The following is a 24,720-nucleotide window of genomic DNA, read 5'->3' as shown; positions in this document are numbered from 1 at the left end:
TTTTAATAATTAAAAATTATACTTAGACTTTTAGAACATCATTGTGTACAATACATAAGATCAGAAGGAAGGATTCCTATGAGAAACCCATGTCATCTTATGTATCAAATGAATATAAGGTTTTTTCATTCTCTCCAGTCTTAGCTTCATTTTTTGAAAACTTGTTTCTCTAACAGTGAACAAGTCAATATTAGCTGTTGCCATATGTGAGACAGGAAGCCCAACTTTATAAAATGGTTTGGGAAAAACTGGAAAACCCAGCATCCTCTTCAGTAGGACTTCTCATTGAATCACCTGGAAAAGGTCTTTTGTTATGCAATAAGATGTGGATTTCCTGTTATATTGTCTATTACCTTTAGAAATGTGAATTTTTCTCATTGGTCAGAAACTTAAGCATAGCAGTTCTACAATAAGGCTGGCTCTTCCAGGTTAATCCTCACAGCATCATCTGGGGAGCCATGCCCTGGCTATCTACACCAACTATCAACTAAATGCCACAAGGATATAGTGAGGGAGAGACAAGAGGCAGAGGGTTTTAAGCAACTAGAACTGCCACTACACCACCACTAGCTTGTCCTCCTGGACCCTGATGGAGAGAGACTATGATCTTTCTTCCTTCCTCCCTTCCTTCCTCCCTCCCTCCCTTTCTTCCTAATGTCTCTTCCCTACCTTTACACTTTTTTCTCTTTCTTTCTTTTACTTACTTCCTTTCTTTCTTTCTTTCTTTCTTTCTTTTTCTTTCTTTCCTTCCTTCCTTCCTTCCTTCCTTCCTTCTTTCTTTCTTTCTTTCTTTCTTTCTTTCTTTCTTTCTTTCTTTCTTTCTTTCTTTCTTCCTTCCTTCCTTCCTTCCTTCCTTCCTTCCTTCCTTCCTTCCTTTCTTTCCACCTTCCTCCCTCCTCCCTTCCTTTGCTAATTGTCAGATGTGATGTACAAGGATTCCTTTTCAGGTATAAGTTGGCCTAGATGTTAACTGAAGTCTTTTCCAGCTCTGAAATTCCATTCCTATGATTCTCTATTGTCATCTCATCTCAGGAAACCCAGAAGAAAAAAGAAGAGATGCTGAAAGCAAAAATAAAACAAACCAAAAAACACCAAAGACTCAAGCCCTCAAACCTGTAGTTTTCAGTGGTTCTATCAGAGAGGGCTCGACTTATTATTAAGCAATTACAGCACAGATTTACAAAGTTAAATTACATTTGTATAATAAATAGAATCCAAACCATACCCTCTCAGATTATAGACAACCACTACAGGATTTTTATTTAGCCCTGGATAGAGCAATCTAATGGACCTTAAATGTTAATGGGTGTAAAAGATTTATACTTTAATTGTATTTCTCTGTCTTCTTATTTTACGGACCTGTTTTATCTCAGTGCATGGAGATCAACAGCCTGCAACAACAAATGTGGGTGACAATGTGACCCTCAGGAGGAGAAGGAAGGGGGTTATCTGTGATTATAAGCAAGATTGGTTTATTATTTATAAATCTGGGAAAACATTTTAATTGAAATGGGCCATAGAGTTTAACTGACCTTGTGTTTCATAATACTCCCAGGGAAGTCAACTGAGGAGGGCTCCTGTTTTTAACCAACCTATCAGCATTATTAAGAAATCTGGACCCTGGTGGGGGGCCAAGGGAGGGGGGAAGGGAATGTTTTTTAGATTTACAGCACCAGAGAAATGAGGTCAAAGAGAAATACTCAACAATCTGATTTGAAAGTCTTTTGGCTGCTGCCCCTCACTGGGGACTTAACAGGATGGGCTCAGAGTTTGAATTGTTCTCATTTCTGATTTTAAGTGGAGAAACAATTGATGGTAGTCATCTGGAGAAGACAGGATCATATATTTTAGCGCTGAACTCAACCAGAGATCGGCTGGTCCGAGGAGCTCATTATACACTGGGGGAAATTGAGACCCAGAGACTTAGAAGGGGCTTTTCTGTGGTCACAGGTAGTTACTTAGTAACAGACTTGCAAGTCAAAATGAAATCCTTTGACCAAAACCATTAATACAGATTTTTTGTAACCAAGCCAACCAACATGAAATGAGTCATCATTTGAGGGAGGGGGCTAGATGCTGTTTTAAGGGGAGAAGGGGGAAACAGAAACAAGCAATGGAAAAACCATTAAGGGTTGCAGAGCAGTGCATTGGATGGCTTACTATTTAAAATGCTTAATATTACTAACTAGGTCATGTTAGTTCTGCAATAATATAGTTTGATTGCTATGACCTTCTCCCCCTGCCCCAATTCAGTGCCCCCAAGCAAAATCCCAGTCAATCCATCCAAATTAAAGCTCTGCTTCTGATTCTGCGTCGTGTTTTTTTTCCTCTTTCCTTCTTCCTTCCTTCTTTTTTCTCTCTTTGTTTCTTTCTTTGTTTTCCCATTCCAACACATTGTTCTTAAGTCCTGTGTATGTAAACTAAATTGGCACTCTTGGTTTGGGGAAAAGTATGTGGAAAGAAGATGAGATTTGCAAAATGGGCTACATTAATAGACGAATGTAACACATACTACATTTGAAAAATAAATGTTCTCTAAAAGTAATTAAAGCATGTTGGTTCATGAATAATACACCATTTTACTCCTATTTGCTGAGTATAATGAGACAAGCCACTAAATTGACAGTGAACGCTCTATTATGTGATTGCCAACTGTTTTATAAGATTTTGAACATATTCATTTCTTCTATCTAGTTTGTATTATCAGGCTATTGCTTTTTAATAAATTAATTTCCCACATGTCCCTAGGGTCTTCATTTGAAATCTGGCTGAGAGCATAAATATGATTAATTTTGTGGCTGGTGCTTAACTACCAAGTTTGGTGACTTGCAAATAACACAGTGCCTTTGGGCATGCGGGTCAATGGGATGATTCCCTGGCATGTGGAAATGTGAAAAAGAATCAAGGGTTCATGTGACTTAGATCCTAGAGAGATCATCCATTCCCTTCTCACTGCCATTTTTTTCAGATAGAGAAACGGAGGGGAAATGACCTAGCTAGGGACAGAGTCCAGATTCAACTCCTCTGATTTTGTCCTTTTGCCCTTTTCTGGGTAGTATGATACATGCTCTGCCCTGAAGCTTATAAATGAAATAATTGCTTTTTGGAAAATGAACTTGGGAGTAAAGAGGACCTGAATTTGGAGCCCATCTCTTGCTAGTTGCACAAATACATCTAATAGAAAAACAAAAATCTCCTAAACACTGTTTCCTGAATGTATCAAAGCAATGGTTAGAGCTCTGTATTTGGAAACAGGAAGACCTGAACTTGAATCCAATAGCATATTTAGCTGTGTGAACCTGGGATGGGGAACTAACTTTTCTTTGTCTCAGTTTCTTCATCTGTAAAATGGGGATAACAACAACCCCTACTTTGCAAGGTTGTTATGGGGATCAAATATTAATTGAGTAAGAAAACTCTTTAAGTATCAAGAATATATTATTAATATTTATGAATAAGTATTCATTGATAATATTAAGTACAATTAAGATGATATAAATGTTGCTGCTATCATTATTATTATTATTATTATTATTATTATTATTATTATTGTAGCAACAAAGTGTTTTGAAAACCTTAAAGTATTATGAAGGTGTTGGCTATAATTTTTATTTTGATGAATGAATGAAAGAATTAATGGAAGTGACTTTATTAAGTGTTTGCTATGTGATAAGCAAGCAAATAAGATAGTCCCTTTCCTCAAGGAGTTTGCTCTCTAATTAGGAAAGATAGAGCTAGAAAGGTAATAGGCCAAATGTATCTATCGGCATTGTTTGGGAATGACCAGGAAATCATTTATGATTATTATTATTATTATTATTATTATTATTATTTATCATCAAGTATGGTGGTTCTTATTTTTAATGTTCTGTCCTTAAATATCTTTCTTTCCCACCTTGAGCTACCAATTCATGGTCTCCTTAAGGACCAAGGACCCACAATTCTGAATTAGGTGATGATGTGATTGGGAAAAAGAGTATTTTTGTGGTAAAATCAACCCAGCTATGTCAGGACTTTATTAAAGAAGAACCCAGTTCCTAGACCAGGTGCATGTACAAAGTGGACACTTAATTGGTAATTGCTGAGTTGAATTTAAAGTTAAGAGGAGAAATAAAACATTCAAACTAGCTATATTATTATCTAGCTATCCATCCATCATTCCATCTATATATATATATATATGTGTGTGTAAAAAGCATAGATAACTAGACCAACACATTTAAAACACACACACACACACACACACACACACACACACACACAAACTCAATCTCTCACGTTGAAATGGTTTTCTTCCATGTTGAAAGAATGGGGAAAATCTGATTCAGAGAAAAGGTAGATGGAGACAGACAGAAGGTGACTGTGGACAACTACTTGCCTTCATATCAATTCACTTAATTTCTATGATTCAAAGTTTCCTCATATGTCAAATAAAGGCATTGAACCAAGGGGTCTTGAGTATTTCCTCTAACTCTAACTAGCATGAACAATGAATTGTAAGCCCTGGAATGAATAAACATATTAAAGTTCTTTGCAGGGCGGCTAGGTGGCACAGTGGATAGAGCACTGGCCCTGGAGTCAGGAGTACCTGAGTTCAAATCCAGCCTCAGACACTTAATAATTACCTAGCTGTGTGGTCTTGAGCAAGCCACTTAACCCCATTGCCTTGCAAAAACCTAAAAAAATAAAGTTTTTTTGCAAACTTTATAGAACTAGGCAGGTATACCATACTGAGCACCTGCCTGGTATTTAAGTACTTACCATATCATATATATATATATATATATATATATATATATATATATTTGATGACTGACTGACTGACTGACGGATGTTAAAGAATAATTTGTAAAACACCCAGAGGATGACTCAGACAGTAAAGAGCCTCTGGGATCAAACCATAAACGTCCCTTCAGTAAAATACCTGAAGACAGTTATCATAGAAATCAGTGTCCAAGATGGACGCTGCCTTCTATGATGACTGCCCTCAAGTGTTTAATTGAAGGGATATTTGCGACATGATCCCAGAAGCTCTATAGTCTCCTCGGCATACTCTGGGTGCTATACATATTATTCTTTAATAGCAGTGAGTCAATCAATACGTGTGTGTGTATATACATACATATATATATATATATATATATACATATATATATATATATATACACAAAATAGAGTAAGCCCTTATGGACCAGCAGATGCTCAGTATGGAATACTTGTCCAGTTCTATAAAGTTTGCAAAGAACTTTAATATGTTAATTCATTTGACATTCATGACAACTTTGTGTAATAGGTGTCAAGGGTATTATTAACCCAATTTTGATTGACCTCTTGCATCAGGAAACCAGAATTTGGTGGCTATTATCATGGCTTAAGAATGTTAGAATGGAGGGGCGGCTAGGTGGCATAGTGGATAAAGCACCGGCCTTGGAGTCAGGAGTACCTGGGTTCAAATCCGGTCTCAGACACTTAATAATTACCTAGCTGTGTGGCCTTGGGCAAGCCACTTAATCCCATTTGCCTTGCAAAAAACCTAAAAGAGAGAGAGAGAGAGAGAGAGATTAAATAGGATCTTATAGCTTGAAAGTGATTGAAGCAGGACTAAAACCCACATCTTCCTGACAACCCACCCCCACCTGCCCAAGTCTAGTACTCTACAGAGGCTAAATAATTCTCTGATAGTTTATATTTTTCCTTTTGTTAGGTTTTATAAGCTTTGAGAGGACCCTTGGTTTCGATGCTGGTGACATCTTTTCCTTGGCTACAGCCATACCGACTGGCTACAGCCAGTCTACATTTTGTTCATTGAAGATCTCTTCTTCCTCATCAGAAAATCAGAGGAAGATAATGCTTACTTCCCCTTTCCTTTGATGTGCATGGGTTTTGCCTCAGACTTTTGCTGCTTCTTCTGAAAAGTAAAGGGGTAACTTCCATGGGGCCCTGGGAATCCCAAACAGACCTCAAGACTGAGAGGCTAAGCCTTCTCTCTGGTCCTCAAATCTCTCTGTCCTGAATTAGCTACATTTGAACAGTCTTTGGGGATCTGGCCCACATTTCTAATGTGACTCTCTGTAGGCCATGGCCCAAGCTGGTGGGGGGGGGGGGGGGCACTGGAAAAGAAGAAGCTGAATTCAGAGTTCACTGCAAACTTCACCCTGGAAGCTGGTCAGAATGCGGAAACCTTGGGACTCTGCCTTTGCCTGTGTTACTGTCAGCTTCTGGCAGAGCTGCTCTCTTGGAACAATCTGCCCAGCCATGGGAGGGCCCATTTGAGGGCTGGGCCAGCAGTGCAGGGCCCTGGGCCTCATCCACATGATCTGGGCCTGTTTTTCATTTCTAGCTTCTAACAGTGTGGTTACTGTGCCCAATTCGACTACCTGGAAACCATTTATCCCTCGGTTTTTCAGAGGCAAAATGAATGTGACGCCCCAGAGGAACCTGCTGCTCCCTGTTTGGAGAGGTCTGGGAAGTTAGTGGATAAATATTTGAACTAGACCAGTCTGACAAGCTGCAACCAATTTTAGAGAAGGGAGGCTCTCAACACAGAGGGAAGGAAAGTTAGTAACTTCAGTCTGTGTTACTGCATCAAAATAGATATTAAGAAGAACAAGGCTCTAGTAACAACCCTTCCCACAGACCTCCCAGCATGCTTGGTTTTCATCTCTGTAATTATCCTGTAATCCCATCTCTTATACAGTAGTTATCTGCATATGTCTTCCCTCACGACTAGACTATGAGATTCATGAAGGCAGGGTTGTCTTTTTTATTTGGGGGGGGGGGGGAGGAAATTCATTCTATAGGGAACTAATAGCAAGGAAAACCCCTCTACCAATGATCAGAATTGATAGGACCTTATATTTTTTGAGAGTTCCAAGGGACATGGAGCAGTCAAATGACTTTTTCAGAGTCAGAGTCAGACTATGTCAAAGGTGAGATTTCAAAAGTCCAATTTCAAGTGCTTACTCTATTACACACACACACACACACACACACACACAATTATGTGACTCTTTAGTGGTTCTAGTCATGTCTGACTCTGTGTCTCAGTTTGGGGTTTTCTTGACAAAGATACTGGAGAGTTTGTCATTTCCTCTTCCAGCTCATTTTATAGAAGAGGAAACTGAGGCAAACAGGATATAGTCACTTGTCCAGGATTTGTTGTCTTGATTTTTGAAAAAACTAGCAGTGCTTAACTTTATGCTCTGTGTACAGCATATATTTAATAAGTGTCTATTGAATGAATGAATACTTCTTTTGATTTGATTTTGATAACAATAATAATAGACTTTCATTTCCATTGCTTAGAAAGTACTTCCTCCCCACTGCTGTTTGAGTTAAGTGCAGTATTACTATTCCTATTTTATAGATGAAAAAATTGGGGCTCCGAGACAGTAAGAGATTTACGCAAGGTCATAGAGCTAGAAGGTTTAACCCAAGTCTCCTGATTTCAAATCTGGTACTCATTCCATTGTACCACTGACCATTACTTCTTAATTATTTTTATCTACATTTGATTTAACCACAAAGAATAAGGTGAAACAAGATTTCTGAGAGTTTTATCAACCCTTTCATTAAGTTAAAATGGATGAGAGGCCCATTCAGAGCTTTTCTCCATCCTTCTCAAATGGAGCCCAGAGAGGGACCTAACTTTGATTTGTCCAGAATTGCACTGAAGAGTGGTAAAGTCAAGATTCAGACCAAGGACTTTTGACTTTATGAATGAGTTCATCATGTTCATATCACCTTTTCCTGGAGTGCTTTCTTCTCCTCCTAGTATCAAATGACTCTGGATCTGGAACTGGAAGCAACCTCAGGTCCAGACCCTTTAGTTAATAGATGAAAAATGGGTAAAGTGTTACAGAGGATAGAGTACAAGTCCTGAAATCTAGAGTCCTGAGTTCAAATCTGTCTGAAGACACTTACTAGCTGCATGACCCTAGGCAAGTCACTTAACCCTGACTGCCTCATAATGGAAAAAAAAAGAAGGAAACAGATGAAGAAATTGGGGTCCAAGGAAATTGTGAGCATCACAGGTAGTATTATAATCCAGGTCTTTTAACTCCAAGACCAACATTTTTTTCTACTGTACCACACTACACTTTCTTCTTTCAATCTTTCTAACTCTTTCTGAGCTCTAATCTCCATCTCTTACTTACTTTTGGTGTCCTTAACCACCCCATGCCCCAATCCAACATGGTCGGGATAAGGGGTATCAAGGGACCTGAGAAGATCTGAGGTCCTTGTTAGTGTGTTTTCTAAAATGAGGCAGAATAGAGGTGTATGCCTAGGATCCTAGTGGGGACAAGAAGAGAACAAAGCACCCTCCCATCTTGAATCCTAGGGACATATACCCTCTGGCTTACATGCTCTTGAGCATTCCTTCAGTTCCTTGACTTGTGGAATCAATTGGTAATTAATTCTTCTTTGCATTCAAGTTATATCTATAGGCTACAGTTCTTAGAAACATGTCTTTCTTGAAAAATGTGGAAGAGACAATTGCATATTTCTTGTGTGTGGCCACCAGCCATCCACCAAGGGTATGCAGGGCAACCCAATTTAAATGTTAACATGGGATGTACTAGAAAATGCTTTGGAAAGAAAAATTTTTCTTCCTACACATTTAGTCCTCAAAGAAGTCTGGTATTTTCAGAAGTAGAGAGCACATTGGACCAGAAATCCGGTTAGATCAAATCTTGACTGACTACCCAGTAAAGCATCTCATGAAATGAAGATTAGTATTTGTATGACCAATATGATGTTGGGAGGAACTTCAAAGAGTAGGGCGTCTAAGTGGTGTAATGGATAGAATGTTGGACCAGGAGTCAGGAAAATCTGAGTTCAAATATGATCTAAGTCACTAGTTGTGTGATCCTGGACAAGTGATTTGGTCCCGTTTGCCTCAGTTTCCTTATCTGTAAAATGAGCTGGAAGAGGAAATGGCAAACTCTCCATTATCTTTGTCAAGAAAACCCCAATTTGAGACACAAAGAGTCAGGCATGACTTGAACCACTAAACAAAGAGTCATATAATTACATTATTATTGTTGGCTGATAAGTTTAAGATTTGACTATCAACCCTTTCATTAAGTTAAAGTTCATTAACTTAAAGTTCATTTACTAGAGAGACAGCATGCACAATGGATTTGTGATCAGACAACTTGCATCTGAATCACATACTATGTGTGACCTTAAGCAAGTCACTTTTACATCAATCTCCTCTTCTGTAAAAGGAAGAATTGGCCTCAGTGAACCTCTCAGGTCCCTTTCAACACTATAGCTATGGTTTTATGATCTTTAAAAGCAAAGGCTATTTTCTTTTTTTGTCTTTGTATATCCAAGCACCAAGTGTGGGATACAGTAGTTGCTCAAAAATGCCAGTTGAATTGAATTGAACTTTTAAACACAAATTAAGCACTTGTTGTGTTTACAGTTCTGTGCTTATCAGTGAGAATGTAAAGACAGCTGTGACAAGGTTTCTGCCTTCACAGAATTTAATATCTCCTTTGGGGAATTAGAACAGTAGGAGGGAGATATGAAACATATTCAAATAAGAATATTCAAATCTCCATATATTAAAAAAATCCCTATTTTCAAGTATGTTTATTAGATGTAATGTGATAATGACAAGGTAGAAGGAAAAAGCCTTTGTAATGCCTCTAGGAAAACTAGAAAAGAGAGCTTCATTTATTGGGTGGTGGAGGTGGATGCCCTGCTTGGATGCCCCAAAGATGCCCATGGAAAACACCAAGGAGGGGGTGGCCAGCTAGACCCTGAAGGAAGAGAATTTCCCCCAGGCAGAAATGAATAAGGGGAGGGCTTCTGAAAGTAGAAACTTTTTCTTCTAGACCTCTAGCCCTGTTGTCTTACAAGTTTATAGCTTGTTTACAGGAGAGGTGATTATAAACTAATACTCTCATCGGGGCGCCTAGTAATCTCTAGTGTTTACCTCTTTCTAGCGGCTGGTTCAGGGTGGTATTTTTATTATTTTTTTTAATAAGCAACTGTCCAGCAAATTGATAAGAGCCCCTTTTAATTAGGTAGTAGAGTTGTATGCTTAATGTCCCATATAAAAGGCCTATAAAAGAGAGTTGAATTAATAAAATGGCTGCTCAGCATTGGATTGAGTTTTCCCGAGCAATTTGGGAGCCTGGTTTTTATGTGGGCTTAGCCTCATCTCCCTGGAGGCCTTGCCCCAAGAGTACTGTGGACCTGGGCATCTGGCCCGTCAGCAATGCCACCACAGGGTGGGGTGCTGAGACAGTTGGGAGGATTTAATCAGTCCCTTTGTCCAAGAATCAGCCTGCCTGGCCTGGCTTGCTCGCTCACAAGCGAGCCTCCCCGAGCCGACTCTACCTTTGGATAACTCCGTCAGTATCCACTTTATCTCCAGCTGTCCAAGTAATTTCTCCAGTGTTTCTCCCCTCTTCTTCACTCCCCTCCTCACAGATGGATTAGAGCAGCAAACAGTTTACACGCTGCACATCATTAGCCAGGCTCCCTCACTACCCGGCAAATAACAACTGGCCTCCATCATCGGGACATCTATAATACCTTGACACGTTTACAACTCCTCCGCTCTCTGCCAAAGCAATCTCTTCCCCTCTGGCTCAGGGCAGCTTCATGAAATGCCTCTTAGAAAAGACCTGGTTAGAGGCACTGCCCCTTCTCTAGGCCAGAGCTCACCCTTTCAAGGAATGGCACCACCCCACCTTCCTTCCCAATAGGGCTTGTTAACAAGGGTAGGGGAAAGCCAGCAAGATTCTGCAGCAAGGAAGTCACTCACTCAGAGTGGTTCCCCTTTCTTCTTGCCTCAATATTTTGTGGGGAATAGTATTAAAAAAAATTGACATTCACATAGTTCCTGCAAAGAGTCTTCTATACATTATTTCATTTGATCCTTGGAATATCTGCCTAATATAAATGATAGCCACAGGTATCATCAGTGTCATTCCTCAGATGAGAACAATGAGCTAAGAGAGTTTAAGTTATTTGTTCAGTCAATAAAGATATCTGAGGTGGGATCCAAACCCAGGTCTTCTTACTTCAAATCCAATATTCTATTCATCTTCTATGGTGGCTCCTTTCAGCATCTCTCTAATTTGGAGAAGGGCAAAAATATACTTAAAGGAATAATAAATAGAAATAACACAGGTTATTTTCTTGGTGCCCCAGATCTCCCTTCTGAGTGATAGCCATGGATATTTTTCTTATGTCTTTGAACCTCTCTATTTTCCCTTGCCTCTAAAGAGAAATGTAACATTTCTTTCCAACCATAATGGTATTGGGGTCCAAGATGCAAACAAGGTTGTGTACCTGCTTTAAGGTCCCCAAAGCATTTTTCAGACAATATTTCTGGGAAGTAAGGAGTATAAATATTATTATCCCCTTTTTACAAATGGTGAAAGTAAGAATCAGGGAAGTTAAATGGATTACAAAGGGACATAATAGTAGCATTAAGACCAGATGGGTACTTATTTCTCCTGACTCCAAGCCCCAAATTATTTTCATTACCCCTATGTTACACCTGGTGGTTTCTCTTATGGTACAAACTTCCTTTCATCTTACCACTGAGCCTTTCAGGCTTGAACCAGAAACCAAAGATTTTTCAGCCATGCTTCTGTCTGTGGCATTCATTCTCCATTTTTTTAATCCTATGCTTTTGTTTCAGAAGGAATGTTATTATCTAAAGATGAAATCAACCTTGGAAGCTGTAAGCGTAATTGGGACCATTGGACTATTGCTTTGGAAATTATACAATTAAATTCTTTAAAATGTAGAGCAGCCTCAATGTAGCCTGCTCTGTGTGGGAAAGCTGGCTTCCCCGACAGATCAAATCATGACTATCTAAACCTAGAGCAGACAAGGAAAGCTCTGTCTAGACTTTCTCACTTACATGATATCAATCAAGATGATGATAAACTGGTTAGGTAGGATAAATGTATTGGGTTGGCTGGGGAAAGCGTTTCATGAAATTCATAGAATGTCAGAGCTGCCAGAGACCTTTGAATGCATAGACTGTCAGATTTGGGAAGGGCTTTAGAGCATGGAATACAAGATAATAAAAGGTAACAAACAGATGACAAGAAAACTGCTTTGGGATAGTAAGACCTGAGTTCAAATTCAGTTTCTGACACATATTGCTAAATGACCTGGGGTAAGTCACTTGACTTCACCTCTCAATGAACTAGACAAATCTTTTAGTCTCTTAAATGGTGACATAGTGGAAAGAGGACTGATTCTGGAGTCAGGAGGATCTGAGTTCAAATCCAGTTTCAGATACCTACTGGCTATGTGACCCTGAGCAAGTCACTTAACCCCCAACTGGAGAGAGAGAGAGAGAGAGAGAGAGAGAGAGAGAGAGAGAGAGAGAGAGAGAGAGAGAGAGAGAGAGAGAGAGATGGAGAGAGGAGACTCCTAGATGGTACAAGGGATAGAGAATCAGACCTGGAATGAGGAAGACTTGAATTCAAATTGGACCTCAGACACTCACTAGCTACGTGATTCTCTGGGAGTAATGTTAAGAGTTACTCAACCTCTGTCTTCCTCATTTTCACAAATAGTGAAATGGGGTTGTTGTGATGAACAAATGAGATGATATTTGTAAAGTGCTTAGATGGTTACCTAATGAATCCTTATTTCCTTTCTTCGTAAATGGCAGACAAGGAATTGATTTACATTGACAGAGAGAATTTCCCTATCTGAGAGTTTCCTGCTGTGCTAAAAATCACAAGTCCAGTTCTCAAGTTCCCATCCTTCCCATCTCATCAAGTTTTGAGGTTCCTTAGCTTAGATCATAGTACTTAGATCATAGAACTTAGGTTATAGTACATATAGCAGTGGTAAGAGGTTGAAGAGATCACTTAATCCCATTACTTTGTGGGTAAAGAAACAGAGGCTAAGAAAGGAGAGTATCTTGATTACAAATCTCTTGAGTCCCAGGTCAATGTTCTTTCTATTATATTTAATTTGTCCAGATATCTATTCTACTTGAATGAGAAAGCTATGATCCTAATAGGAAAGATCCTTAGAGTGGTCAAGATATGACCAAGATAACACCAAGGCTTTGTGTATACACATAAGCACAGAGATAATTGGGGGGGGGGGGTGTTGACTGAATTTAGATGGTCAGTCTGCTCCATGACCAAGATATTTGATTCAATTCAAAACGCTTTCAAAGTAACTCTGCTTTACTGTTTACTGTTTCAAGTATTTGCCTCTTACTCTCTATGTGATGTTGGGTGAGGAACAAAACCACTCTGAGCCAAAGGAAGTGGTTGGACAAGGTGATGCCCAAGGTTGATGTCCATGATCCTCTTCCAAAGTCTTTTTTGGGTCCTGGAGGTAACCATGAGCTTTTGAAGCTTATTCCAATCAGAGTGCAAACTATGAGTTAGATGGTACAGTGGATAGAGCACCAGCCCTAGGGTCAGTAGGATCTGAGTTCAGATCTGACTTCAGACCCTTAATAATTACCTAGCTGTGTGACCTTGGGCAAGTCACTTAACCCCATTGCCTTGCAAAAAGAAAAAAAACCAGAGTGTAAACTCTGGAAGTCTATATGAGCTTAAAGTGCTCCAACAGTTTAGCAATGATCCAAGGAAAGAAGCAGCTCATACAAATCATCTCCCAAGACATGGCCCTAGGTGTTTTTCTTGGTAGAGAGGGTGCTCATATTGAAGGAATAAGTTCCTCAGGTGAGTTCTCCCTTTAGTAACTGTCTTTGACTTCAGTTTCCTCATCTGCAACATGGGGATAATATTTATTCTACCCTACCCCATAGGGTTGCTGGGAGGAAAGTGCTTTGTGAACCTTAAATCATTATGAAAATGGAAGTTGACAGAAATTAAAGATTTAGACCTGGAAGGGACTTTAGAATGAATGAAGAAGTATTGATTATTCAAGCCAAGAGCTTAGAATATAGAACCCAACACAAAAATGATCCATCCTCTTGAGAAGCCTACATCCTAATGGGGGAGACAATTGCATATAAAGGAATGTTGACCAGAGACTGTTTACTGTTTCAAGTATTTGCCTTAGAGAAGGTAAGAGAGAGAAGTCATCCATCAGGATAGCAAACCCAGCCTATCTTAAGCTGGTTGAAATTCTTCTGTCAAAAGAAGGGCATAAAGTCTAGGGTGGGGAACGTTATCTAGGTTGTGGAGGGAATGGCCTGAAGGGAAAGGATAAAGTGTTGATCTTAGAAGAACATCAAGGCCAACATTTTCTTTATATAGATGAGATAACTGAGACATGTCCAGGGACTTGTCTTATGTCACAATAGTGACAGAGATGAAATTCAAAACTGGATCCTCTTATTCCCCAAACCCATACCTGTCTGTTAATTTGCTTTGCCACTCTCATATGCCATATAATTTATTATTTTAATATGTGAATTATTTCTATTAAAAATGATAATTACTATATATTTAATTTTATATCATTATTATATAATATGCTCTCTACAATTCTATGTTATTATGTAACTATGTACAATGGATAATCTATATGTAATATATAATTAAATTAATTATTTAATAACTTATATTCTAGCATCTAATTTAGAAATCTAAAAACCTGGTGCTACTAGTTGAATCATTCACTTAATCTCTTAGCTTGATTTTATTGATCTCATTAAATGAAGATGATTGTCCCCCTATTAACTTTCTTACAGAGTTCATTGGATCATAGACTTAGAGGTGAAAGGGATCTTAGAAGTCCTGTAGCCTAACCTTCCTATTTTATAGATGACGCAACAGGGGGACTTGCCCAAAGTCACAAAGTAGAAATGGGATTTTACTCTGAATCTTCTGACTTCAAATCCAAATCTTTTTCTGTTAAACCACAGAGAAACTGTGAAGAACCATTATTCTTTTGTGAAGTGTTTTTTGACTATAGCTACTGACAGTAATTTCCCCCAAGTCAAGCTTAAAAATACTAATGGCTGTAAAGCCAGGTAAGGGCTTGGGTCAGCACACAGAGCGCTCTTTCTAGAAGTCTAGTTAACATTAACTATAGCTAGTGGGATTATAATTACACAAGGACTCATGTTCCAATTTTTTAGGGAGGTTTTTCAATTTTTGAATGTTGACTCATTATGGTTTGGCACGTGTGATCAGAAAAAGTTTTTTTATCCTTCTTAAATGGATGACTATTATGTAGGTGGGTAAGAAATTACAGACATGCCCCATCTAACTTAATCGGTTTGCTGGAAACTTACCATTAGGTGAAACAATGATAGAGGGGATGCTATGTTTTATAGGAATGCAGCTATAAATGTGAGATCTGCTCCTGAGTGACCAAAGTTCAAGCTATAAAAAGGTTAAGTTTTGCCCTTAAAGGCACCCAAGGAGCCCATATAAGCTTTATAAAGCTTCCTTACAATGGCTTCCTCGTCCCCCACCCTAGAGAGTTGGGGTTTCTCAGTTGGTAGACAGAAAAAAAGAGTTAGAATGGAAATGAATTTGGATTTGGACTCAGAAGACAGCTTCAATCCCGGCTCTGAGAATTACTTTCTATATGACCTTGAGTAAATCATTTCTTCTTTCTTAGACTTAGTTTCCTCATTCATAAGATAAAGGCATTAGGTTAGATAATCTCGAAGGAGCCTTCTAAATCGAAAATCCTATGCATTGTTCCCATGCATCTTCCTTTCTCTCTATTTGAAGGCTGGGAAGGAAGGGAGTTAAGGGGGTTCTCAATTGATCTAGTGCCCCGAATAACTTCCCCATAGAATCTTCCACTGGAGGGATCTCAGAAGCCTTATAGACTAACCTGTCCCTGAACCAGAATTCCTTCTCTGTTACAATAGGTCATCCAGACGTTCTTTTAATACTTCAAATAAGGAGTAATCTCTTATCTCCTTGTATATGATTCTAATTGTTGGGAAACTTAATCCTAATTCCTCATACAGAAAATTACCAGTCTGTAAACATGTTAAACACAAATGTATATGTACAATATTTACCAGACTGTTCCCTGCTGAGGGGAGGGGGTGGGAAGGGAGGGTGAAGGGAAATTATGTATCTTATAAATATGCATATGCATGTGGATGAATGTTGGAAAACTTTCATAACATATAATTAGAAAAATAAAAAATATCAACTGAAAAAAAATAATTGTTGGGAAATCAGTTGGCCTTTACAACAAGTTTCAAAAATCTGCCTTTCCAGAACTTTTACCCATTGTTTCCAGTTCTGAAACTAAACAGAACAAAGTTCTATATAATAGGCCTTCAGATCCCTGAAACTTATCCTGGTCTTTCTTCCCAGATTCTCTTAGTCAGTCATTATAGGACACTGACCTCAAGTGCTTCCACCATTTATTTATTCATTCAACAAGCAGGGATGAACGGAGAATGTGCAAGATATTTTATTAATGGCTGGGAATACGGACAAAATAAATCAGTCCCTGACCTTGAGGTACTTACATTTTATTGCATCCATGATTGTTGATGTTGGTCCTTTATTCTCAAAGAAGACCATGACATCAGGGAGGTGATGCCATTGACATGCAAGTGAATTGGATTTAAAGCAAGGAGAGGAGGAGCTGCATGGTCACTAGCCTCACTTAGAAATAATTACAACATTAATGACCATTTGAAAAGGGACAAAGCATTAAGGCAGAGAGGGATCAGAGAAACTTCCTTGTGGAAGGTGGAGTCTGTGTTGAACTTCTCCCTGTATGCTTGCCAGTTCATCCATCAGTCCTCTTCCTAAAGCTACCTAGATCTGAACACAGTACCCCTGAGGCTGACAAGAGTAGGACCATCATCAACTTCATTCCAAACATGTTAGATCTCTTATTATAGTTTAGGTTAGCATTAATTTTTCTGCTGCCATCACACACCCATATCCACACCCACACCCCTTGTTGACTCATGTGGAGTTCACATTTTGTTAAAACCTCTGGATCTCTTTTTTATTTTTCTTCCAGGAACCCCTGCATATTTATATATTCCCAGTCTTATACTTGTGCAGGTGGTTATTATTGTTGTCGTGGTGATGGTGCTATTAAATACCAAATGTATAACTTTCTATCTATCTTTCTGTGATTTCGTGGTCTCTTGAGGTTTTTTGTTTTTTGGGTTTTTTTAGTTTTTTTGCAAGGCAAATGGGGTTAAAGTGGCTTGCCCAAGGCCACACAGCTAGGTAATTATTAAGGGTCTGAGACCGAATTTGAACCCAGGTACTCCTGACTCCAAGGCCGGTGCTTTATCCATTATGCCACCTAGCCGCCCTCTCTTGAGGGTGTTTTTTTTTTTGGATTTCAACTCTTTAATATTTCATATGGTTCTTCCTGCTGGGCATCAGTTGAAAGCTTGATAAGCATGGCATCTATGTCATCTTACAAAAATCACTGATAAAACTGTTAACCATAATAAGTAAAACACAGATCCCAGGGGCACTTCACTAGAGACTTTTCCCCTGAGTTAATTTCAGGTTGTTAGGACTGAAGTTCTTAACTACTATCACTCCACATATGTGTCTCCACAAAGATTACATGAGGGACTTTATCAACTGTTTTCTTAAAATCTCTGATTCTGAAATATGCTTAATACATTTCATAAATCTAATATTTTTATAATCCTGGAAAAAAGGAAATGAGGTTAGCATTATATAGCCTGTTTTTTAGAAAGCTGACTTGGGTAATCATTGTTCCCCTTTCTAAAAACCCACAAACCATTCCTTTAATAATTTGTTTAAGCCTTCCCTCCCCCCAGGAATTGAAGTTCCCTGGCCTACATATAGGTTTTTTTAAAATGTAAATCAATTCATTCTCTTCTCCATTGTAATGACACTCCTTTGGGTTTTAATTCTTCCTCTGTAACATTAAGAAGATGAGATTTTACATCCATTTCTGTTTAAAATCCTTGAGTTCTATGCTGTCCCTCTGTAGCTACCCTCATGGCAGGTGTTGGAGGGTAGAGAAAGGAGAAGACAATCAGAAATAAAACCTTCCCAGTATCTATTCTCAACTTGCAGGAACAGAAATCCAAAACTTTATGACCTCCTATCTCCCACCTCTATAGTGCTTTACACAATTCACAATTCTTTTCTCATAAGAGCCCTTTGAGACAGTTAACAAATAACTATTTTACAGAAAAGGGAGCTGAGGCTAATTTGTTCAATTTCACTATCATCACAGATTTTAATAACTAACTTTGGAACAGAATTTTTTAAATTATTTAATTTGGGGGTAAAGAGCTTTAAGTTTTTTTCTTACAACAATGCCAAGGTATTATTAACCTTCTTTTACTGATGAGGGAGCTGAGATAGAGAAAAGGGAAATAACTTACCTTTACAGCAAAAGAACTGGAAAGTCAGAAATTTGAACTCCTAATTTAGTGTTCTTTACACATCAAATGAGATATTGTATGTAAAATAGCCCCATTTGAGCTAACCTGTCCCTGTCTCTACCCCACCTTAGTGACTCCCCTCTGATAGGATCATCTACATGCTTTATATGTACATAGTTACTTGTATTTTGGCTCCCCCATTAGGGCAAATCACTTTGCCTCTCAGTTCTTCATCTGTAAAATGGGGATATTATTTGTACCTTTACCTTGTAGGGTTGTTATGAGGCAAATGTTTTGTCATAATTAAAATACTGTAGTTTTGCTTTCCATTTTCCCAGTACAAAACTCCCTTTCCTGTCTATCTGTCCCCTATAAGTCTTCCCTCATTAGAATATATAAACTCCATGAGAGAAGAGACTGTCTATTTTATTAATGTTTGTATCCCTGGTGATAATAGTGCCTTGCCAAGAATAAGCCCTTAATAAATGTTTTTTTTTCTTCATTTACCTTTGAAGAATTTGAAACCTCAGAGATGGTTCCTGATGCAAAAGACCAAGGCAATCAAACCCCTGTAGACTTAGCCAAATGTACAAAGGAGGAATTTCATTTCTTCTTGGTGTGAGACTAGAGTGGATTATGTAATACTATTAGGTGCCAGCAATGCCAAATTGGACATTTGTTATATAAAACTATTCTATTCCTTACAAAGTCTTTTTTTTTTATTTCTGCTGACACCATACATTCAAATTTTCCAAATGCTTTACTTTTAGAGCAGGGTTTTTTTTTTTAACCTGGGGGTCCGTGGTTTTTAATGGTTTTTTAACCTTAGAGGTCCTGGATAGATGTTAGAGTCTATGACAATGAATGGGTAAAAACATTATACTTCTATTTTTGCTTACTTCTACCTGAAAGGTAGCATTCTTTGAATAACTTAAAAATATTTTTTTCCTGAGAAGTCCACAGACTTCACAAGACTATTAGAGAGATCCATGACACCAAAAATATGAAATACTTCTTTTGGAGATTTTGGATAGATTTCAGAGAATCTTTGACCTTGAATGAAGAAAACATTATATTTTTTATTTTCACTAACTTCTAAATGGAATTTATCATCTCCTTCAACCATTTAAAAACATATTTTCCCTGAGAAAATGTTCATAGACTTCACCAGATTATCAGAGGGGGTCCATGACGCCAAAAAACATAAAATATTTCTCTTCCATAACAATAGGAAAATTCTGGAACATCTAAATAATTCTAATGGGCAAGGAAAATATTGGTTAGAATAGCACTTTCGCCAGCAAACAACCTTTGGTAAAAATGGAAACATCAATTGATATGAAGCAGACTGGATGGTGGAGTAGAGTCATCACCAGTTATGGAGACAGAGGTCTGAGACTTGGAGGTCAGTTCTACCCTTTCTGAGTCTCAGTTTCCCCCTTTATGAATGGAAGGTATTGAAATAAATGTTCTCTGAAGACCTTCATGGCTTTAATTTGGACAGTCCTACAGAATCAAAGGTCTGGTGCTGAGCAAACAATAAATAGGAAAGAGGCTGCTCATGGCAAGAAGAAGCAGAGCTGCCTCCCATGGTGATCAGAGGCATCTCATTAAGGCACAGCTGTCAGCAAGATTAAAAAGCCTTTGAAATCCTCATGCCAGAGATGGACAACATGGCAAGCAGACACATTCAGAAGCAAGATAGTCTTTGTGAGCACTGAGGCAAGTGTTCATAGAGGGAGGGAGGATTTCTGCAGAAGGATAGATCCCAGACTCCCAGCCAGCCAATTAGGCTGACCATGCCATCGGTCTGGATGTCAGTCAGCAACACTGACACTGTCTCAGTGAAAATACAGTCTGCATTGTAACAAGAAGAACCGCGATTGGGCAACCTGTCCTCATCAGAACTCATAGTTGAACTGAATTGCTGTATTATTTAGTAAATAGAATTTTTTTGATATTGTGGTGGAGAAATTTACCTGGACTAGGAATCAGGAGATTTGAGTTCAAATTCTGATGCTGTCACTAATTTTGTGACTTTGGGCAAATATCTCAATCTCAATGGGACTCAGTTTCCTCACCTGTAAAGAGAGGGGGGGATTAGATTAGATGCTATCAATAATTCCTCCAAACTCTAGGTCCCTGATCCTATGATCTAGGATCCTTCTCTGAACTTCCATTTCTTTAATGGAACTAGGGGAGTCAGGTGATAGCTAAACCTTTGACATTATTTGTCCTGTGTCCAAAGTTTTCCATCTCCAACTCTAACAATTTATGTTCTATGTTCTAAGACCCCTTCTATTCTGTGTTCTGTATTCTAAGGCTTATTCTTAGCTCTGACACTCTCAGAATCAAATGTCTTTGAATATATAGTACGTGTAGAACATGGGACAAAATTAAAGACAATGGTCTTGATTCTGGAGGGGTTTACATCTTACTACAGCGAAAAGGTTTATGTTCAAGTGACATCACCATTTGAAACTCCAAGAAGATAATAACACTTTTGCTATTTGCTTCTCATGGTTCTGAGAAAAGCACTTTGTAAATTGGAGAGTGGGTTAGGAATGCGAGCCATCATCAATCATCATTCCTTTAGAGAAAGAATAGTGATAAACCTGTTTTGAATGCCTTTTGTGTAGATGTTGGACTAGATGGTTACTAAAGTCCCTGTCAGCCTCCAAATTCTCTGATTCTACTGATGGCACCACAAAGGACCATGCCAACAATAGAGCTACAAAGTTGAAAAAAATAGCTCCTTTCCTTCAATGGATTTGAATTCCACTTGGGATCAAGGACAGGTGGGGCAGCTAGGTGGTGGAGTCAGGAGGACCTATATTCAAATCCAGCCTCAGACACAATAATTATTTTGCTGTGTGACCTTGGACAAGTCATTTAACCTTACTGCCTTGCAAAAACCAAAAGAAAAAAGTTAGAGGATGGTAAATATATATGAGTGAATAAGTGCAAGGTGAGGTCAATAAGGGTTCAAAGAAGAGGTGACAACTGAGTTGAACCTTGAAGGTGGATAAAGATAATGCAAGGCCTAGATGGGAAAGGAGTGGGTTCTAGGTGTAGGGGTACCATGTGTAACCAGCTGCCAGGGAATGTGGTCCATGGATGAAGAAGAGTTCATAGACCAGTTTGGCAGAAATGTAAATCTGCTTGAAGGTGAGTGTGGTAAAAGGTTGAGAAGGCAGTTGGGGATACTTTTATGAAAGGCTTTGACTGCCAGGCTAAGGTGGATTCTCTTTTTAGTCATTAATAGATAAGTGCTTTGATGGAAAGACTTTTTCACTTTTGTCTTTGTATTCTCAGAACTTACCCCAGTAAGTCATCATACAATAAATTATCCTAGAATAATGCTGAATTCAGTTATCCTAGAGACAAAAAAGGGCCAGTGAAATGTTTTGTTTTGTTTTACAAATTATGAAAGTGTTATGATTAGAAATGTGCTTGGGAAACTTATTTTGATTGCTATATGAAGGATGGATTGGAGAGAGGAAGACACTGAAAATAAAAAAGAGAGGCTATCACAATAGTCAAAGTGAGAGGGACAGAAGGCAATGTAAGCAGGCGATATTGTCGGAGCAGAATCACCAAGATTTCACTACCAAGTGGAAATGGAGATGAGGGAGAGGAAAACTCCAAGAATGGCTGAAGCAATAAACCTGAGTGATAGGGATGACTGGTGAGGCTAGTCATGGAATCACAGAATTTGAGAGTTGGAAGGGATTTTAGTGACCATGTAGTGTAACTTATGCATGAAAGGAATCCCCTTTGCAACTATATAAGAAGTTTTCATCAGGAGAGAATTTAAGGAAGAAGAGGGCAATGGAATGGACAATGGGAAGAATTTTGTTTCAAATATATTGGTTTTGAGATGCCTGGTGGAGATGTCTAGTTGTTTGAAATGCAGTATGTACAGGAGAGAAATTTTGTTTAATTATATAGATTGGAGGGTGATCTGTACAGAGATGGTTGATCCCATTGAACAGATGAGGTTACCAAGGAAAGGAGTGTAGAGGTTAAAGATGAAGCCTTGGAGGGCAGCCATGGTGAGAAGACAGGAAATGGATAATAAGGCAAAGTATCACAACAATAACGAACAGACACAACTTCCCATGAATGAGATATAAAATTAGTTACAGACTATAAGAGAAACATTCAGTCAAAGGGGTTATTTGGTGATATATAAAGCAGAACATTCTAATTATTTTATTGTCTTTAACTTTAAAAAAACCCACAACCTGAATTCAAAACAAGAGTGTGAATGTGTGTGTGTGTATGTATGGAAGTAGCCTGACAGAATAGATAAATGTATTTGAAGTATATTCCTTTTTTCATAAAGTGTTATTCCCCAGAGAGGATAAAAGTCTCTTATTGGGCTCTTTTCCACACCAAAGTTTCTGGCCTACTCATAACCTTTAATGGAAGCAGCTGGGCCTACTTCAGTAAAGTTCAACACAAAACCACCAATAACCCCATTTTGCAGAGTGAAACCACAAGCCACAACCTTCAGTCATGGTGAGGAGTGGTGTGAGCTGCTGTTTCCTAGTAATTGGTTGTATTCAGCCTGAACAATCTCTGTCAACCCATATTGAAAATGAGAGTTGGCCCAGACACCTGGGCTGGGTGGAAATCCAGGTGGATTCCAGAATAACTCAGAGAAAGGGCTGTATTCCTAATCCCATTTAGCTTGTTTTCAGTGGCATGGATATTGACTCTAGCTGAATTACAGAAATGTTCACTAGTCAGGACAACTGGTTTCTAGTTTTCTGGTCTTGTCTTTACCATGGCTGCATAATGTGACCTTCAGACCTCAGTTTCTTCATTTATAAAATGAGGGGAGTTAAAGGAGATGAGCTCTCAGGGCCCTCCCAGCTCTGCCATTTTATGACTTGATAAGATTGGAAGGTAGTAACATTAGGCCTAGGGAGACAGTCAAGAATCAATATTCAATAACATTTTATTAAGTATCTATCTATGTGGCAGGTACAATAAGAGCACTGGTGATACAAAAAAGAGGGAAAAGATGGTCCCTACAGTCAGGGAGCTCATTAATCTCATAGGGAAGACAAAAAGCAAATATGTACAAACTATATATGGATGAATAGGAAGTAAATAAAAGAGCAATAGAATGATGTGAGGTCAAGAAATATTTCATGTAGAAGATAGAATTGTAGGTGGGATTTCAAGGAAGCCAGGGACTTCTTTATGGAAGTTAGTAGATGGAGGTGACGAAGGGAAGTATTCCAAATGGAGAGCATGGGGGACAGTCAAAGAAGATGCCCAAAGGCAAGAGATGGAGTTTCTTGATCATGGAATAGCAAGGAGATAGCCATGTGACTGAATAGAAGACTATGGATCAGGAGTGATGGGGACAGGAAAGATAGGAGGAGGCTAGTTTATGAAGGTCTTCAAATTTAAAGGAATTTGCATTTGAATCTGGAGGAGATTGGAAGCCTCTTGGGGGAGGGGTGACATGCTCAAAGTTATCTGCACTTTAGGAAAATCACTTTGGTGGCTGAAATGGAGGATGAATTGGAGTGGGGAGACACTTAAAGCAGGCAGACCCAGAAGCCGGTTATTTCAATAATCAAGGTGTAAGGAGGATGAGAAGAGAAGCAGGTGTATTTAAGAGATGCTGCAAATGTGACAGGTCTTGGCAATAGCTTGGGTATGAGAGATGAGAATAAGGGATTCAGAATGACTCCTAGGTTGTGAGGGAAGAAGGCATTACCTCTACCATAATGAGTAAGGTAGGTGGGAGAGAAGGTTGAGGAAAAAAGGTAAGAGTTCAGTTTTGTAAAAGTTGAGTTTAAAATAGAGACAAGCTGGAAGGGTTTTCAAAAGATTATAGATACAGAACTAGAAGGGATTCAGTCTTCTAATTTTATAGATTAGGAAACTGAGGCTCAAAGAGATTAAGTAATTTGCCCAAAACTATACAGAAAGGCATAAGCAAAAGAAGGGGTAAGGAGAGGCACTTACTGGGGAAGGTAGATGGGGATAACGCAATTAGTGGGGGACAAATGAAATTTACTAAAACTATCTGAAAGGTAAATTTAAGATTTCTGAAATATAAGCAGGTAATCGGAAAAAAAACACCCAAATGGAAATGTAGTGTGGGATAACGAATAGGTGTATTAGATTCTGGCTTTAAATACCAGTTCCAAAAGTGTATTAGTTATGTAACCCTAGGTTAGCCATTGGCCTGGTGTAGGCTTCAGATTCCTCCTCTCCCATTGAATGGAAATTATAACACATTCAAGATTAATCCCACAAGGTTGTTGTTAGGATAACACTTTGTTTGTAAACTTTATAAACAGAACAGAAACATGAATCTTGCTCTGGTGTGATGAATGCTCTACTATTTTTCATTTGAACAATTTATCCATGTCTATAATTTGATTTACCCTTCTATC

The 24,720-nt window shown here is 38.6% G+C and overlaps 1 protein-coding gene across 5 annotated transcripts in view; it reads left to right on the top strand.

Annotated features, from left to right (window-relative positions):
* MAF (MAF bZIP transcription factor) overlaps window positions 1-24,720 on the top strand; it is a 505,697-nt gene that overhangs the window by 469,751 nt on the left and 11,226 nt on the right. The gene's annotated exons all lie outside the window — the stretch shown is intronic.

The sequence above is a fragment of the Macrotis lagotis genome, chromosome 1, assembly GCF_037893015.1.
Source record: "Macrotis lagotis isolate mMagLag1 chromosome 1, bilby.v1.9.chrom.fasta, whole genome shotgun sequence".
In the NCBI taxonomy this organism is placed as follows: Eukaryota; Metazoa; Chordata; class Mammalia; order Peramelemorphia; family Peramelidae; genus Macrotis; species Macrotis lagotis.
The sequence above is the reverse complement of the archived record's forward strand: the minus strand, read 5'-3'. Positions and strand labels throughout refer to the sequence as shown.